This window comes from Nilaparvata lugens, chromosome 3 (assembly GCF_014356525.2).
Source record: "Nilaparvata lugens isolate BPH chromosome 3, ASM1435652v1, whole genome shotgun sequence".
Classification (NCBI taxonomy): Eukaryota; Metazoa; Arthropoda; class Insecta; order Hemiptera; family Delphacidae; genus Nilaparvata; species Nilaparvata lugens.
Genome location: NC_052506.1, coordinates 17938416 through 17945991, shown reverse-complemented (window position 1 = coordinate 17945991; position 7576 = coordinate 17938416).

Sequence of the window (7576 nt, the reverse complement as noted above, 5' to 3'; positions counted from 1 at the left end):
ATCGAATTTATTTTTATAATTTTAGCAATCATGTTTCATATCTTCCTCTACTGTCATAATCGCATAAATCCCACTAAAGTTTATACTATAGTGAGGTCTACTTTATAATGGCAGTGGATAAAGATACAAGAATAGCGATGCCGATTCTCTGCATTAATTAATTATATTTCTACACTGTCAAAAACATAATTGGCATCGTTGTGGACCTAGAAAAAGATAGTACCACCGGCTTTATCGAATGATAGACAAGGATAGCAAAACCAAAGTTCATCAAATACTGTCATTATAACGTGGACCTCACTATATATAGGCTTATAGTGAGGTCCACGTTATAATGACAGTATTTGATGAACTTTGGTTTTGCTATCTTTGTCTATCATTCGACAAAGTCGGTGGTACTATCCTTTTCTAGGTCCACAACGATGCCAATTATGTTTATGACAGTGTAAAAATATAATTAATAAATGCAGAGAATCGGCATCGCTATTCGTCCATCTTCATCCTCTGCCATTATAACGTGGACTTCACCATAGAGAGCTCAATGAGCTGATATGGCTTCGGAAACATTTTGAAACAGTCAAACTTCAAAACAAAAAAATTTATTGATCAACTTTTCTGGTATCCAGATAGGACTCTCTACATACAGCTTCTGTCTATGCTGTAGAAGGATAGAAATCACTCGAAAAGTTAAATCATTATTTAACATGCTCATCATTTTAATCATTCATTCATACTTATGGTGTCCCTATACAGTGGGGTACCCAGTTTCTTATTTAGTATCTTCACTGCCATTCTTATCTTTCTTCCATGTTAATCTGGATCATCATATATTCGACCAACTTAGATGTAACAAAAACTATTCATTTGTTTATCAATCAATCAAAGAAGTCTGCCACATGTGTAAAAATAATTATATTATCCTAACATAATACTTATATTATTACAACGTTTGTATCAACTCATTTTTGTTCTTAAAGATAAAAATGGTCAAACAAGGTTTTACAAATTAGAACCTACTATAGGCCCCAAAACTGAAATGAACTTATGATATGATGATGTGAAAACAGTGCGTTTTTTATTTGTGGGGCCTGATATGTAAAAGTAGGCCTACAGTACCGTACTAAAAAAGGTACAGCACTACTTTGTACAAACTTGTATGACTGTGGGGACCTTTAAATGCATGACAAATGTATATATATAGGCTATGCCAATAGGCTTTTCAATTTTCTTCCCACAAATAATGTAGGAACAATGGAAATTAACTGTTTTGAAAGGTTTGTTAAAGTGGTGCCTGTATAATGTACGAGGTACATGAATTATTTTATACTAATTTTATGTTTTATTTGCATGATTTATAATGTTGTGCTATGTTACTGCTGTAAACTGAATATTGACCAGTTGGCCTAAATAGTTTTTGTTAAAAGAACTCACCTTTTCATGTGATTTGGTTCATTAATAAGAAACAAGATATTGTCAAATTTCACTAAAACTTTATTAAAAACTTTAAAACAGAACCATGGTTTCACGTAGTTAACCAACGCATCATCAGCTGTACTCATTAAATTGGTTCATTAAATTTTTCCATAATTTCACTCTATTTCCTATTACTAAAGGCCATTCACGGTCAAACAAGTTTGTACAAACTAATACCGCGTACTTAACAACATCACACCCCAAAACACATTGTAATATGATGTGAAATTAGTGTTTATTCTATTTGTGGGGCCTGAGAATTTAATTATGTAGGCTATTAGTTTGCGCAAACTTGTTCGATCGTGGATGGGGGCCTTTAGGCACAAATTAACATGTACCAATGATTTTGGTGATATCATTATGATCTTTCAGTCAAAATATTGCCGTATTCAATATTCACCTTCTTCTTACAAGTCAATTGACACTTTCTTGACTTTGACACGTCAATGGACTGATATTGTTTCCATCATAACAGGCTACAACTCATTATTTTCCGCATTTGGTTTTCAAAATGAATACTAAATATTATTCTACGAATATACAATTTTTGTTATATAATGGATCTTCTAGTACTCTACGCTCTAATGAATCACCACTGCAAACTGCTTGTGCACTAAAACATGATAAAATGTAGACCATCTAAATATTTAATAAAAATATGAAGCATAGAAGGATTAACTAGAATAAATAAATAACATTTTAGTCCCAGGATAGTAAGAATCTACTAGGATCAGTAGGGTTTACTAGGAATGATGTGTTGAAGTGAAATAATAATTCCCAACATTAATAGAATTGAATTTATTTACAAGCATACAACATAAACAAGAACAGCTGAACAGTGATGTGGTGGTGGTATGTCACTGACATTTTGGCACTCAATATAGGCCTATGGTCCAATGCACACTGGATTGGCATTTCGCCAAGCCACTTCTGTTTGCATTCAACCATTTATGTTTGTATGTTAAAAAGTCAGCGCCACTCCAAAGCCACGTCATTTCGATGTGAATTGGGCCTATAGGCACTTATCTGTGTCGTACCAGCAGTCTGTCTTGAAGCTCAAATACTAAAATTAAACACATGGAGAACATGCTAAGGCTATGAGTCCCCCAGCTAACGCTGTATTATCTGCTCAATGGCAGGGGTATCATCGGCGCCACCCGACTCACTGTAGCTCTTTCTGCTATGTTTAATAATAAAGTTATGATGTTGGATGCTTGGTTCCTATTGTTAGATGCAGAATGGAAACTTGGTAACACACACGATGGCTTTTGATGTTCACGCTTTCTATCCGTCCATCTACACTGTGTAATATGTTTTGGTGTCTGAAAGAGAAAAAAACAAACGAATTATTGATTGATCGAATGATAAAAAATAAGTTGGTGAAATTTGAAAATAACATTAAAAATTTTCAAGTTCTAGCGATAGGTAGGAATGGTAGAATAAATATTTTGTAATATACTTCTACTTACAGTTCACTAAGCATAAGACCCAATTCACACCAAAGTGGCGTAGAGGATTCTCACACCTCTATAATTATAGGAATATGGTCCAATGGAAACAGAATGGACTTGGTGCTACATCTCTTCTGTTTGGACTATATTATAGGCGTTTTGCGCAAAGACTGATTTGCTTGAACAAAGTGAGGTAGGAACATGGTGTATTGGGTAGACGGGGAGATTCCAGGGAAGTTAGTGCTGATTTTTGAGGGTATTAATGTAAGTCGGGAATATTCCCATTGGGAAGAAACTTATGATTGGGTAATATTTCTCTGCCCAAGAAACCATGGGAATAAATTGCATTAAAATAGTTTATATTTATCAATTTCAATCACATTTGACAATCATAATCAATAAATCATCCATTCAAAAAAGCAGTGTAAAAAGCTCACAAATTACATCAATTTTTTAGACTTTACTTTGAGTGAATCAGTGATATCCTATATCGATGAATCAAGTTGGGTTAGTTAGATAGTATTAATTAAATACTATCGATTTTAATGATTCAAGCAAAGCGTCCCTTATCATCAAAATGATAGGGAGAGGAAAAATAAGGTAACCCTGTGCTGTTCCTCTCCCAAATTTAGATAAAGTTAGCCTACACATAGTCCGAAATATGTTAAGTCTTGTAGTTCTTCACTTCACAAAATTTTCAGCCCTAAAATATTTTCAAATTTACATGCTCCAAAACCAAGCCTTCGTAGAAAGAATATAACACATTATTATCACAAAAAATTAAATATTCACATACTAATGAAATTTTGAAGGAGCGAACATTCTAGTATGTTCTTTATTATTTTATTTGTGGGTTTAAATTATTGTGAGCTTCTTTGCAAAGTAATAGATGATTTATCATAATTCAATTTCTTGAGCAATACAAGACGAAGTGAACCCAAAATTCAACTTCTTGAGCAATTCAAGACGAAGTAAACCCAATATTTTGTTGACTAAGCTTACTTGACTGTTAGGAATATGAGTATAACAGATTTAATTTACAAGACATAAAATGAAAGTAGCATCATAATAGTGGTACCGTATACAATAATCAAGGATGTGCACCACGCTTTTTGATTCTTTTTACTGGTAAATTATCAAAGTATTACGAATTGTATACTATCAATTTATTCATATATTGACTAATTTCAAGAAAAAACTTTTATCATTTTTACTTTTTGATATATTGGGCGCTTTGAAAGCGCCAAAAGTTCAAATCTTGGGGTAGATCCATTACATCATAAATGATAGCAAATGAATTCATACTTTGAGGATGGATCTTTCCCAATATTTGAACGTTATGCGCTTTTAACGCGCCTAATATCAAAACGAAAAAATTATGAAACTATTTTTTCCTTGGAAATATTATCTATTCAAGTATCTTGATAGAATTCAAATCAAAATACCTTCGAAATGGAACCAATAATAAGTTTACAAAAGCGTGGCGCGGGGCATTAAATTATTAGAAATGAATGCTTACTTACTTACTTACTTACTTTACTTCCTAGGTCCTCCCGACGGTCGTGTGTCCGTGGAGTCGTCATAGTTGTCCCGGTTAGTCCAGGTGTGTAGCAGTGTGTTCCCCAACATACTCTGCTACTGAGTAATAGGGTCTTGTCAGCAGGTACATCTTCAGTGTTTTGGGATGTCCCAGTATTGACCATTGATTTTACATGCAGCGGGAGCAGATTGAAGAAGAAAGCCCCAGTGTAGGCTGGTGATTTTGCAGTCTTAGTGAGTCTGTGTTGGGGAAGATCAATATTATTCCTGGTTCGGGTGCTGTAGGTGTGTTGTCCGCATCTCAGCCTGGGGTTTGTTTTCACCACCGCTAGTACTGTTTCCATGATATATAGTGAGATCACTGTCAGGATATTATACTGCACAAAGAAGCCCTTACAGTGATCCAACATATTTCTTCTCAGTATAGTGCGTATAGCTCTCTTCTGTATACACAGTACTCTGTTGAGTTTGCTATTGTTGCCGATCCCCATGCAACAATGCCGTATTTGAGATGAGATGAAAATAGGGCATGGTAGGATGTAAATGCTGTCTTCTCATCTGTTATATTGCGTATTCTGCGGATCACATACAGTGCTGGATAGTTTTTTACACAGGTGATCTATGTGGTTTTGCCAGGTGAGATTTTTGTCCACTAGAATTCCGAGGAATTTTGTATTGTCGGCCTCCATTATTTCTCCATTCAGGGGTTCATGTTGTTGATTTCTATTTGTGAATGTAATACAGACTGTTTTTGTAGTGTTGATGGTAAGGTTTAATTTATTGCAGATTCCTTTAATTTCATTGAATGTAGAATCGATTACTTCATTTTTAGACATTTCCTTGCTAGTGGGCATAAGTATTGTTGTGTCATCTGCAAACAAAATGCATTTTTTATCAGGTTTAATTCCTTAGAAAAGTCGTTTAATATAAATGAGGAATAGCAGGGGGCCAGTATCGATCCCTGTGGTACGCCCTTAGTGACTGCTTGTATGGATGATCTATAGTTGATTACATTGCTATTGATTTTATGTTCTACTTCAACATATTGTTGCCGGTTTGTGAGGTAGTTTTCTAGCCAGGCAAGTGCATTTCCTACAATTTTTAGTTTTTGAGTTTGCTTTTTAGTATGTTGAAGTTTATTGTATCAAATGCCTTTTGTAGATCAATAAAGAGTCCACAGGGGTTTTATGTTCTTCCCACATTTTTGTAATCTCATTGTGTAAATTTGATATTGCAGTCATTGTGCCGAGGTTCTTTCTGAATCCATGCTGCTGTTTCACAAGTAAATTGTTGTCTTCAAGATGGATATTATTTGATTATAGCTGCTCTTTCGATTATTTTTGATGGTGTAGGCAGATTAGCAATCGGTCTGTAATTCCTGGGATCAGTTTTGTCACCTTTTTTCAGTTTAGGATAAATCTTTGCCACTTTCATGTATGAAGGAAATTTTGCTTGTCTTATAGATGAGTTAGCAATGTCAAGAAGTGGCTTTTTCAACTCGTCCTTGCAATACTTCATTATTTTTCCTGTAATCTCATCATATCCAGCTGAGTTACTTGGTTTTAGGTTGTCAAGAAGGCAGTCAATGTCTGATTCTGAAATTGTGGAGAAATCACTGAATAATGGAGCATCAAGCATCTCATCCTCACTATCTAATGCGTGCATATTTGACTTTGGTGGCGGTTGAGTGAATATAGAATTGAAGATATCACTAATATGCTTGGGGTTTACTATTTTTCCGTTTTCCCAGTTCAGCACTAGGTTGTCCTGTACTCCTAGCTTGTTTTTGTTTCTTTCATTATTGATAATCTTCCAGAGAATTTTTGTTTTATTATTAGTCTTTTCAATTCTACTTCTTATCTGCTGCACTTTCTTCTCTCTCACTTCAGTGTCATAGGCCTTCTTTAAATTAGAGCATTTTTCTTTATCTTCCAGAGAGCCTGTTGCCAAGTACTGGTTATTTGCTTGGAGTAGTTTGTGTCTCAATGTCAATGTGTTATTGTCCCAAAAGATATTTTTTTCGGATGTAGTAATTTTTTTTAATTCTCGAGGCATTGCACTATCCATACTTATCCGCATTATCTTCAGAAAGTTATTATATTTGTCATCTACTTGAGGAGAGTTTGTCACCCTTGTCCAGTCAGCCTGCTGAAGCAATGTCTTTAGTTGATTTAGATTTTCTGTGGAGAAGTTTCGGGTGTGTTTTATATAGCATTTTCATATTCTACCGTACTAGTTACTTTGCAGATGACAGTGTGATGGTCGGAAATTTGGTTTGGGTATGCTTTAGTTTCTATTGTTTTTGTGTCCATATTGTGATAACATCCGTCAATGCTAGTGGTTGAGTTTTGAGTGATTCTTGTGGCAGGCATCCTGTAGATTTGGCAGCCATGCTGTGTCAAGATATTTTCTAGGTCCTTACAGATTTGGCTCTCTGGTTTTAGAGTGTCTATGTTGGTGTCTCCAAGGACAACAATCTTGAAGCGCTTTCCAGAGTATTTTTGAAGTAGACTTCCAAGTCTGGATAGGAATTCATCTTCTGTTCTGGGGTATGGAGATCGATAGGTGCCAATAATGATTAGGTTCATCTGCCTCATCCGTACTTTCACCACTACTGTTTCAAAAAGCTGTTCTGCAGGTGCATGTGACTGGTCTAAGTTTACTTTCTCCATGTTCAGTTGAAGGTTGCTTCTTTTATACATGGCAATGCCGCCCCAGAGAAGAGTTTTACGACAATAGTTTGCTATAAGAGTGTAGCCAGCAATATTGGTGTGTAGTAGGTCTTCCTCTCTGAGTCCATGCTCCGAAAGAACAACGATATCAGGGGTGTACAGACTCAGATCCATGCTCAACCTCTCCAGTTTTGATTGCAATCCCCTTTGTAGATTCAAGTGGTAGATGGTGAGTGACTTATTTTTCCCATTGCAAGTCCGTTTGAAGGATTGTTGATTTTTCCTGTGTTCCTTGGTATGTGGAGTGTGGTTCAATGCTGTTTGTGGCTATGAGATGCACTCAATGAGGGCTCCAGAATTCTTCCCCCTTTCAGTTCGTATTATACTACAAATGCCGGCCTTCAATATGTTAGCTCCCTCTTTATTGAGATGCACACCGTC